At 37.9% G+C, this 12141-nt stretch overlaps 1 long non-coding RNA gene across 1 annotated transcript; it reads right to left on the reverse strand.

Moving 5' to 3' along the window:
* Positions 1–7019: 7019 nt before the first annotated feature.
* On the reverse strand, positions 7020–10780 carry LOC107802539 (uncharacterized). The gene is made up of 2 exons (XR_001651843.2): positions 10044–10780; positions 7020–7321 (listed from the first exon to the last, which is right to left on the reverse strand). It is a non-coding gene; the product is annotated as an uncharacterized LOC107802539 (long non-coding RNA).
* Between the last annotated feature and the right edge of the window lie 1361 nt (positions 10781–12141).

Genomic DNA, 12141 nt, shown 5'->3' on the forward strand with positions numbered 1-12141 from the left:
GAGAATGCTATAAAGACTGAATGTAAAGAAGACACGGGAGTTTTACGTGGAAAAATCCCACACAAGGGGATCAAAAAAACCACGACCTACTCTTGTAGGCTTTTAACTTCACTAACTTTCAATCTCTCTATTATAAGCCACTTTGTAATAACCCTATTGCAAAGACTTCAACTAACTTGTGATGCACCCACCACAAGCCACTTTATAACTATCCTAGCTACAAAGGCTTTAAACTTATGACTATTCCTAGTCACAACATAAACTTGAAAGATTTTTTGTTTGTTCCTAAGACAAAGCTTCTAAGAAAGAAAACTAGGAAATGCAATAAAGAGCAAATAACAAGATTACAACTCAACTGTGGATGTACATAAATTCATTAAGAAACTGACCCATAGTGGAGTTGTCTTTTTGTTCTTGACACACCAGTGACTTCAATGCCGGATGAACACTATTATGCTTGAGAGAATATCATTGAATGCACAAAGATGTTGTGCCTTGCACCAGGTTATTATATCACAAAAGACATCACAATGGATAGTGGTGTCAATTCTTGATACACGCTTTTTCCCAATGAGAAGTGATTGTTGTACTGTCTGCACAACCACTTATGTGCAGGTATGTTTTAGCTAGATAGTCTACCTGTACTTTTGTCAGAAAACACTAACGAACCAGGTCCTTGTTGTGTTCCTTTTCTGTAACAGTTGGGGGATGGTCACCTTCTGTTGCTACGTTCCAACTGTACAATGACTTGTACTTTTGTCAGAGAACCTTAAGGGACCAGGTCCCTGTTGTGTTCCTCTTTATAATGATTACGGATATTCACTAACTTGTACTTGTGTCGGAGAACCCTAAGGGACCAGGCCACCAGGTCCCTATTGTGTTCCTCCATGTGGTCGTTAATTCATTTGCTAATTTTCAGACTTGGACCAGGTTAGTTGAAATGTATACCATGTGGGCCAGGTTCTCTATCTGGTTCTTTACAACAAGTTTGTTAGATCATCAAAACATAATAAGCATAAGGCAAAGACATTGATAACCCATCAGCTTCTTGAACTCGAAAATTGAAAATTGACTTTGTTCTTCAAGTGGGCTCCTGATGCCTCTCTGGCTTGAAATTATAAATTGAAAGTTGACCTTGTTCTGTAGGTGGGATTCTCCTATCGCTTCTCCAACTTGAAATTGAAAGCTTACCCAGTTCTTTAGGTGGGATTCTCCTGATGCCTCCCTGGCTTGAATTTGTAAACTGAAAGTTGACCCTGTTCTTCAGGCGGGATTCTCCTGATGCCTCTTGAACATGAAATTGAAACCTAAACACTGACCATGTTCTTCAGGTGGGCTCCTGATGCCTCTATGACTTGAAATTGTAAACTGAAAGTTGACCCTGTTCTTCAAGTGGGTTCCTAGTGCTTCTTTGATTTGGACCTAAATCGATTTCTGAAACGTTGCCCCTTGTTCTCCAGGTGGGTGCCTGCAATCAAAAACAACAAAACAAATAAAATTTTCTACCCCAGTGTGCCCTAGGAAGATTTGTGAGTTGTTAGCAAAATTGTAAATCACCTATGTTATTGATGAAGGATGCAATGATGAGGGTAAAACTAAAAAATCGACTAGGATGTGCGTATCCTGTGAGATCGAGCTTAAGGAAAACTGTAAGCAAAGCTTGACTAAACTAAAAATTTCCCCTATTCTTCAGACAGGACCCTGAACTCAAGAAAAACTAGAGATTGAAAACTTAAGGAAACTAACAACTGACCCTATTCTCCAGGTGGGACCCATGAACTTTAAGAGAATCTAAATATTGAAATCTTAAGGAAACTAACAATTGACCCTATTCTTCAGGAGGGACCCCTGAACTCAAGAAAAACTAAAGACTAACCACTTAAGAAAATTAAAAATGACCATGTTCTCCAGGCGGGGATCCTGAACTTAAGGAAAGCTAAAGATTAACAACTTAAGAAAACTAAAATTGACCATATTCCAGGCGGGACCCCTGAACTTAAGGAAAACTAAGACTAACAACTTAAGGAAACTAAAAACTGACCCTATTCTCCAGGAGGGATCCTTGAACTCAAGGAAAACTAAAGACTAACCACTTAAGAAAATTAAAAATGACCCTATTCTCCAGGCGGGACCCCTGAACTTAAAGAATGCTAAAGATCAATAATTTAAGGAAACTAAAACTAAAAAACTGACCCTATTCTCCAGGCGGGACCCCTGAGCTTAAGGAAACTAAAGACTATCAACTTAAGAAAATTAAAACTGGCCCTATTCTCCAGGCAGGAGCCCTGAACTTAAGGAAAACTAAGAACTCTTCTAACTAGGGAGAATGCCTAGGAGGTAATGGTCATCTCAACTAGGGGAACGCCTAGCAAGTAAAACCTTCTCAAACAACCTTTATGCTAACCAGATTTGGGCACTGCACTTGAAAAATCCAAGCTTCCAAGCTTTGATTTGGACATAGTCTTTGTCCGTGTTTCGAACAAAGAAAGCTTGTGAGTTTAAACATGGTGGTTGGTTTGTGGCCTTGACTTTGAGGGCGATTGCTCTTCACTTGCCATGATAACTTTGATATCAACTTGAAATACCTTGCTTGTTTATTGACTAACCACTTTCTCTGTCACCCTTATCACAGAAAATACCTCTGATTCGTTCAACCCAAGCCCTTTATCTGTTGCATTGTGCTCACGAATTGAAATATACCGAACCTTTGTATTTCACATGAATCCCAAAACACGTCAATTGCCAACCACTCAGTGCACATACTGTTCTTTCCTAACTTAAGCCACTTTGATGTACTAGCCAGACTCTTTTTTGTGCAATTGGAAAGCTAGTAGCAAATTTTGAAGTCATTTCTCACTTGTTCTGACCAAACAGACTCAGGAAGAAGAAGTAAACAAAACAAAAGGAACATAGTAAGGGATAATGGAAAGAGATGATACCTAACAAGAAAATTACAAAGTAGAAACTTATGAGATATGGATACTAACTCTAATGACCATGACATCCACTTTTGGATTAAGTAGCCTAATCTGTCAAGCAAGTCTAATGTTCAACTTTTGTTGTGCCTCTTCGCCGTGAAACTGTGCTTCAATGCTCCGATTATCCTATCTAATTCATGGTCCTTATTCGACTTGTAGTGCCCGAAGGGTTTTCACCATCAAGCCTCTCTCATTTTGTTCTTTCTCTCAACTTACTATTGCCTTATGGTGACTGTGAAGGTTTTCACCGATAAGACTCTCATTTTTTCTTTTCTTCTTTTTTTTCCTCTGATTCTACATATAACAAGGCATTAACCACGATAGAAATATCATATGCTCTCGGCATGTCTGAATCGGCACTCTCAAAGATTATCTAAGAGGTCTTTTTGGACTATAATATGGCTTTTGGACAAGGTTAGAAAGAAAGAATATCATAAAGGCTCAAAATAACTAAGACAACAGGGTTAATTTATTTACAACTTTTGGAATCCATTCTAAAAATTTTTCCCCAATTCCTAAAACAATGGAATTTGATTCTCTTTTTTCTGATTTTCTTTTTGAAATGGAATTTCTAAAAAAGACTTCCCCACTCTCGACTTCGTGGGATTATGAAATATTTTATTTGGTGCGACCGAACCATAAGGCTGCCTACGTATCTCATGGTGAAAAGAATCAGGTTGAACGTAGTTCACAAAGATACTTTTGTTACTATTTTTCTCTTTTTTTTCTTTTTCTTTTTCCCTTTTTTTATATCTTTTTCTTTTTCTTTTTTTTTGAATTTTCCCTTTGGAATGAACTTTCTAAAACAAACCTATGAGGACATGAACTCTTTTTTTTTTGTATGACTCTAACTTGATTCCAAAAGAGGGGAGGTCAAAGAAATCAGAGCAGGTTCAAAAGGGTACCGAAGGGTATAAAGTTTTTGGGTAGCTGAAAGAGGGTCTCCCAATCCCTGAAAATGCCAAGTACAACACATGCAACTTGAGAATGAAAAAGGAAGATCATGCACAACATTTCTTTTGCAGCTTCAACATTGATATCACTAATATGCCTTCCACTTTTTTTAGTGTCTTGTCAAATACAAAACTCTCGTTGGGTGATTTCTTCTTCACAATGGATACCCTCCGTCTGTTCGGAACAAACTCTCTTGACTTTATCTTGTAAATTGAGGTGCACTTGAATTCAAAACTGCATGCTTTAAATTGTTTGGGATGCACTCTCCTTTAATGAATTCTTGTCATCCTATTAACTTCCCAAATTATCTGCCTCAATTTCACACAGTTCGGGCTTCAAATGATCTCAAAATGTCCAAATCTGTACTTATCTCCCTCAAGTGTTCATCTTCAAAACTTGTTTCATTACTTCATGATTAGACTAACTTTTAAGACCAGGCTACGAATTATGCGTACATGCCATGTCACTAGAGTCAGCAAGAAAAGAACTATAAAAGGAAAATAGAACTAAACAAAAATGACTAGAAATAACAGAAAATAAAAAATTGCATTAGACAGACGGTGAAAGGATTTGAACAACAAAACAAACAAAACACACTAGGGTTACGACCCTGGAAAAACCTAAATAACACTAAAAAGGGTACTATGACTAAATGAACTAGGCAAAATAAAAGGATAGAAGGGTTTGAGTAACAAGACAATATCTGGATTATAACCCTGAAATAACCCAGACAACAGAAATGACAACAAAATAGACCACCAAGACTCCTCCCCGGGTAACCAAGAAGGGAGCGTCTTTCCAATTACCAAGCTTGACATCTTAGCCATTGAGTTCCATATCAATATTACCAATTTCAATCATATTGACCTCAGCAAATAGCTTCTGGGTCCCTTTTGCCAACTCGTTCTTAAGATCAACTTTTGGAACTGAGCTGATAACGCTGAAAACTTTGTGACAAGTGGCCCTCCAAGAAGTTCAGAAGAGTTCTCATATTCATTTTCAACACAAATCATGCCCACCATATGCGTCTCATTATGAACATGCAATGGACTTTGGCTAGTATCTGCCGCATTTGGATTTTGCATGGTAATGTCACCTACATCAATAAGCTTTTGGATTGCTCTTTTCAGATGCCAACACTTTTCTATAATGTGCCTCGGGGCATTAGAGCAATATGATCACCTTTGAGAAAAATCAAAATTCTTTGGAATGTGGTTCAGCCTTTTTATCTGAATCGGCTTCAACATGTCCAATTGCCTCAACCTTTGGAACAAACTAGCATATGAATCTCCAATATGAGTGCAAGACTTTTCTCTTTGTTGTTGCCTTTTCATTTTGTACTCCAGTCTCGGTTGGAACCTCTTACGGGTAGGTGGTTGACATGCTTGAGGACGCGGGTAAGATATTTGTGGAGGTGGTGCAGGCCATTGCGGGTCTCGTGGGTGTGGAGCATATGGCAGTGCATTGTGGATAGAGTACTAGGAAGGTGAGGTATGACCTTGGGGATTTTGTGGAGTAAAGAAGCACTGAGAAGGATTATTTGAAGTATGAGGATAGTCATGGGGTTGATATTGAGGCTGAAAGCATTTAGCAGGAATGCCCACTGGATCCTGTCGTTGGTGGGACTCAGCAATATCTTTTCTATCAATCGGAGAACTGACCCTAGTAACTTGTTCGTTCCATCTGATCCAAAACTCTCTAAAACTTCACTCGGGTTTCTTTTCCATATGAGATAGGGAAGAGTGGTCTGGGATAATGTCTACATTGTACTGATAGTGCCGAACAAAATCTTGAGCCATGTCACCCCATGCATGTCATTTACTGACATCTTGACGAGTATACCACTCCAAGGCTTCCCCACTCAAACTCTCACTGAAATATGCCATCAACAATTCATCTTTCCCGCAAACACTTCTCATTTCACTACAATAACCCTTCAGATGGGCCACGAGATCTCCACGTCTGTCATACGAATCAAACTTTGGCATCTTAAACTCAGCATGCAGTTGGATGTTAGGAAACAAGCACAAGTCTTTGTAAGGCATGCTCACCTGGCTCTCTATCCCTTGCATGTTTCTTAAAGACTGCTTTAAGATTTTTACCTTCCTGGATATCTCATCTTGCTCCACTGTCTTAGCAGGTTTTTCAGTTTCACCAGGAGGCTCAAAATGAAGAGCGTGAGAGTATGGATCCAAGACCTTGAAAGTTGGTTCTGGAGACTAGTGTTAGGCATCGGGGATTTTGAACATAGTCTCGCTAGAGGATCGATGAAAGGTAGCTGGTGGATGAGCTACAAAAACATAAGTGATCAAAGGAGCGGGATATGAGGTGGTTTTGCCGGGTGGAGTGTGAAAAGGTGGTGGGGAGATATCAGCAGTAGTGGGAATCTAGATTTGTGATAGTGGCGGAATGGTGACAAGGCTTTCAGGGTAGTTAGTGGGAAATAATGGTGGAGGACGCCCACTAATCTAGGCTTGGTATATTTCGACCATCTGTACTTTCAATCTTAAGACCTCTTCTTTCAACTTAGATTCTGACTCAACAATCTCCTTAGACGGATCAATAGCACCCGTGTCCAAGTCTTTGCTAGCATGGATACCTTGCCCTTTGACCTTGTGTTGTATGGATGAGTTACTTAAGAACCACAAACCAACCACCCTTCTCCTCAATGAAGATAACAAAAGGAAAAAAATGGGGTCATCCTGTTAGCATTAGAGCATTTAACAGCTAAAAATATCACATTGCGTGCAATGCACCTAGCAACAATTAACGATTCTAGAATGACTTCGAGGGTCACAAGGTCACTTGACGCAATCCCAATTTGTTCGTTTCAATCTTTTCTTTTCTAGCACTTCTTGGCTTGCTCATTTTCCTTTCTCTTTTTTTCTAATTATCACCCTTTTCTTTTCTCTCATTTCTCATATCCCATAATTTCATTCTCTTTTTTTCTCTTTTTTTTATTTTGTTTTGTTTTTTTTTAAATTTTAAAAATGATTCGATCGAACCCTATGTAGGTTGCCTACGTATCATGACGCCTCATGAATCAAATCTTTACGTAGTTCGGGAAAAGTAATGGAAAAAATAAAGTAAGAAACAAAAAAAATTGGATTTTTCATTTACAACTCTTTTTCGATTTTCAAATATAAAACAGGAAATACGATAACGGGAAACTTGACAAACTCAACTATACTACGACAAACTTTGACACCAACTAACAAAATCAATACTACTGAACATGACTATAAAGTACAAAACAACATAAAAAAATAGAATCAAAACATAAAAAACTCCTTTATCCAGCTTCTGAATGTAGTGATCCTGACTGGATGGTCCTAGTGTGTCTGTCATGGTCAAACTCCGGTAAGTAGATCCATACCTGTATAAGAAAACTAAAACCAAATAGAGTTAAAGATTTAGAACACTATGTGAGACAATAACACTCCCTATTGGACACGTGCAAGACATGATTGAGGATATTTTTGCATAGCGGCTTATGTGGCCAAAAGGTGGCTAGAAGTGCAAACTCGACAAAGGTGACCTCTAAGACATGGAAAAATTACTTTTGTAGAAATGACTCATTTTATAGAAGTGGTCAATGTGGACGAAAAAATGGCTAATTCAACACAATTGACCTTAAACAGAGAGAACATCTTGTTGTGGACTTAGAACTTTAAGTCATGGGTCACTGAACCACTTTTTATGAAAATGACCCAATTTTGCAAGAACGACCGATGTGGCCAAAAGCGGCTAGACATGTAAATTCGACAAGGATGGGCCTTAAAGTAAAGAGGCACCTAATTGCGGATTCAAGACTCTTCAGACAATTAAACAAACCACTTTGCAAAAATAGCCATATTTTGCAAAACGACCGATATGGCCAAAAGTGGCTAGAGATGCAAGATTTGGCTACGACCCTCGAAGCCAAGAACCTAAGACTCACTAAGAAGACTGGACCCTATGTAGGTTGCCTATGTATCCCGCCCTGAAAGATGAGAATCAGGTATGCGTAGTTCGGGCAGATTGGATACGGACGAAAATTAAAACAATAACTAATTTAGAGAAAATATTTTTTTTGTCTTTTTTTTTAAAAAATAATGGGGAAGTGCATAATCTTTTTGGATTTTTCAATTTTTTTGTCTTTTTCTTAAAGAAAATGTGAAAGAAAAACATAAATGGGCCCTACTTGCTTTATTTTCACACTTCACCCTCTTTTCTTTCTCATTTACCCTCAACCATCATTGGTCCGCCAAATGACCATTTTACCCTTAAAGAAATGCAATATGTAGCACATAGGATGCATCAGGATGGTCTTTTATTTTTGGGGTACATCTGTCCTAGACGGACCCAACCCATTTGTTGAGTCCCCTAAGACAAATGCACAAGATGCAAATAAACGTTCCTACTAGGGATCCAACATGAGGTTTTGTTATTCTAGGTTTAAACCAGGGGTTGTGTTCTAGACCTAGCTTATCCAAGCGGACAACTTGAGCCAAGATGGGGGCAACGTACCGGGAGCACGAAAGTCTACCCGGCCTTGTTGCTGGCCCAGCCTCGCTCTATTTGGTATAACTTCCAACAGAAAAGTGGGTCACGCGAACGTGTGCGCCATCTTTTAGAAGACTTAGATGGGAGGCATAAGAATACAGTTTAATATAATTCAAATAATATCAAAGCGGTAAATAAATAGCCGTTAGCACATTAGGTCCACAAATACGGTAATATGAATAATAGATAAAGCCAAGTAAAAATCACAACACAAGCTCGAATTCTTGAACCCTAAACCAGAGATTTTGGGTTCGTTCCCCAGTAGAGTCGCCAGAGCTGCCACACCTCCTTTTTCTACCCCGAAAGAGGCATAAGGGAGTTTTTTCGATTAAAGTGACAATTGAAACGGGACTATTATATTAAATTCAAAGTCGCCACTTGGGATAATTTATGGTGTCCCAAGTCACCGATTTATTTTAAATCACAAGTCGAGGAAATTTGACTCTTATTTATGGTCTGCGAACACAGAAGACTAGGTAAGAAGTTATGTTAACCTGGGAGAAAGTGTTAGGCATTCTCGGGTTTCGTGGTTTTAGCACGGTCACTTTAATCATACCTGGCTCAATTAAATTGTCTAATTACTTATTTTAAACCCATGTGCATTTTAACCCTTTAACCATTTTTTTGCTTAGCTATTCATTATTATGGAGTAATTTTAAAACGAATCACGCGTACGTGTACTCATTTCATTTGGCTCGTAAAAAAAATCATGTCATGCATACATGTCCACAATTAATCACGCTTTATTATTATTAAGAATGTTTGGCCGAAGTTGTACGAATGCATACCTCGGTTTATTTTGAAAATCGTAATTATGGCACGGGAACGTGTACGCAATCACGATAGTTTTATTGACTAAAAGTGTGTCTGAAGCTACTAACGTGTTTATGAATATTATAAAATTATTTTTCGAACTAATAAAAGAGGGTAACTATATGATATTAACGGACCTAGCATACTCCTAGCGGTTCAATTAATTAAAAGAGCAATAAAAATATTCCAATTCACTTTTAACTTTCAATCCAATCCCATGGCCAAATACTTTCCAATATCAGTTTCTTCCAAAATGAACACTTGATTAAGTGTGAATTTAACGACAATAGACATTTTGTGTAGAACATTCAAATTAACCGCTTAATAAATAATCATAGCAGGCAACTAAAATTCATCCTAGCCAATGCCTTTATTTGCAACCATATCCAAATGTTTGCGTGAGTAAAATAAAATAGGTTTTAAGTTTCGCCTGTTTCTAAAGATATTTCTAGTATTCAATCCTACGTTTGCTTAACGTCCACTAAACCAAAAGTTGCTAATAAAAGTGAATTTCAGTGAACCATACACAGAATTTACACACACATCATGTTTGTCTGCATATATATAAAAGCAGAGGTACATCAAATAAGAAGTAGAATGAAATGAGAAATCAACCATCCTCAAATCAAAACAATAAAACTTTAATCCAAACACTTCACAAAACAGAGAACAACAGATTAATGGAAGCACACTATTAAGCAAAATAGAGTATAAGAAAATGAGGAACAAACTCAAAATGAATTAGAATATTACTTGTGAGGTATCTTTGAACTCAGAAATGCGACGAACCGCAGACGGGAATTCAAATCGGCATCAGAAAGCTCGAAGCCAAAGCGACCTCAATCAAACTTGTCAGAGAAGTCGCACAATTTTGGAGCAACGAAATGGGGCTTAGACAGCGTCGGATATACTCCTTTTTTCCTGGATTCAAACCCAGCCTTCAGTAGAAGAAAACAAAGAATAGAAGGCACGTGTTCTTGCTTTTAAATTGAAAAAGAAAAACGAAGCAACCGTTCTTTTAGCCGAAGAAGATGAAGACGTGAGGACTCGTTGTTTTTGGGAGTTGCGGCTTCATGGTTTACGTGACAGCATTTTCATGGTGATTCCCGTCGTCAAGGAACTGGTGTGCTATGGTGGTGAAGCTGTTGGTCTCTAGGTTGAAAAAGATGAAGAAGCTAAGGGTGTGGAGAAGATGATGAAAAACGGCTGGTGCTTCTATTGTGTATTCACGATTGATTTTTGTGTTGTCCTCTAGGGTTGGGTCTTGTGTCTATTAAAGGTGAGGAAGAGAGTTTTTTTTAGGGTATTGGGTTTAATGGGTATTGGGTATTGGGCTTGGATTTATGGGCTAAGTTTGAATTGGGTCCTAAAATTGGGCTCTAAGACTTTTAAAATTGTAGTCCAAAACCTTAGTTTACTCCCTTTAATAAAGATTAAAATACTACACAATGCAAAAACTAATTCTAATTAATTAAATTAAACTATATTAAAACGCGAAACTATTTTTTTATTTTCAAGATTATATAAAGATAAAAATAAGGTACTATTTTTTGTATATTTTTTTAAATTTTATGAAAGGTACATAAACTAAAAGTAACTATATAAAATATTTTTGTAATTTTTATTTTTCTTATAAAATAAAATAAAATAGTCAAAACTAGTTGAAATAACGATATTAGCCCTAAACTAAATATTTTACGCTAAAATGTGTAAAAACTTGGGGAGAGTCAAAAATCACATGTCTACAGCAACTGGATGGCTTTAACCCTGTCAACCTGCCTGCTATCATGATCGAACACATGCAAAAAGTAGCAACCTTCAAGGATGGTAATCATGGTCTTCCATATGGGCTTCTGCTTACGTAAGTGTTTAAGTTTTTCAAGGTGCCGCTGGGGCAAGGCAAGGTAGGAAGCGAGAAGCAGACCTTCTCACAAACAACGTTGGAAGAATGTGAGTTCATCGAGAAGAATGGGGGGGTTAGGCAGTACATCAACAATCTCACAGATCAGTAATGCTCAAAATAGTGCAACTGAGGAGATTCGAAGGTTGAAAGCTAGGAATGCTATCCTGGAAGGTCAGCAGGCCTAAGGGGCTCTGGAGTCAAATGAGGAAGTGGCTTCGTTGACAAAAGAAAATGATGATCTCAGGGCATAAGTGGAGAACCTGAAAGCAGAACTGCCCAATGAACAAAAGTCGGCCAATACCTAAATAGACCTAGTTCTCCAAACTCTTGCTGCAGTTTCCAAGCCCTCTACTCCTAGTGCCCCCTAAGTAACCCCTTCAGTGACCAGTTTCTGGATTGTCTCTTTTAGTTTTTATGACTTGGCAGATGTTTTTTTGTTTCTTTTGTTTTGATATGGTTGGGATGTATCAGTACTGCTTCCATTTTCAATAGTCCAATTCTACCTTTGATTTTAATCAAAGTCATATGTTTTATATATAAAATCTGTCCTCTTTTATTATCTCATTGCTTGTAATCTCTGTTTCTCTTCTCTATCATGTTATGTGCACATATTTGGCATGGGTTAGCTAGGCTAGACTTCTTTATGATGTTTGCCTGCTTGTGTATTTTTAATGATGCCAAAAGGGGGAAGTATAATTGAAACAGGGATCTGATTAAGGGAGAAGCATAAAGTCAGGGGGAACTTGTGAAGTTCCTGTTACTTCATCTGATTATCTTTGCTCTAAATACATGTTATCAATGTCTAAGTTTGTCATCATCAAAAAGGGAGAAATTAATGGGTTTTCAATGTCTTTGCGTTATGTTTTGATGATCTAACAAACTTATTGTCAAGAACCAGATAGGGAACCTGACACATTTGGTACACATTACAAATGAACGGATTCTAGC

This window comes from Nicotiana tabacum, chromosome 1, assembly GCF_000715075.1.
Source record: "Nicotiana tabacum cultivar K326 chromosome 1, ASM71507v2, whole genome shotgun sequence".
NCBI lineage: Eukaryota > Viridiplantae > Streptophyta > Magnoliopsida > Solanales > Solanaceae > Nicotiana > Nicotiana tabacum.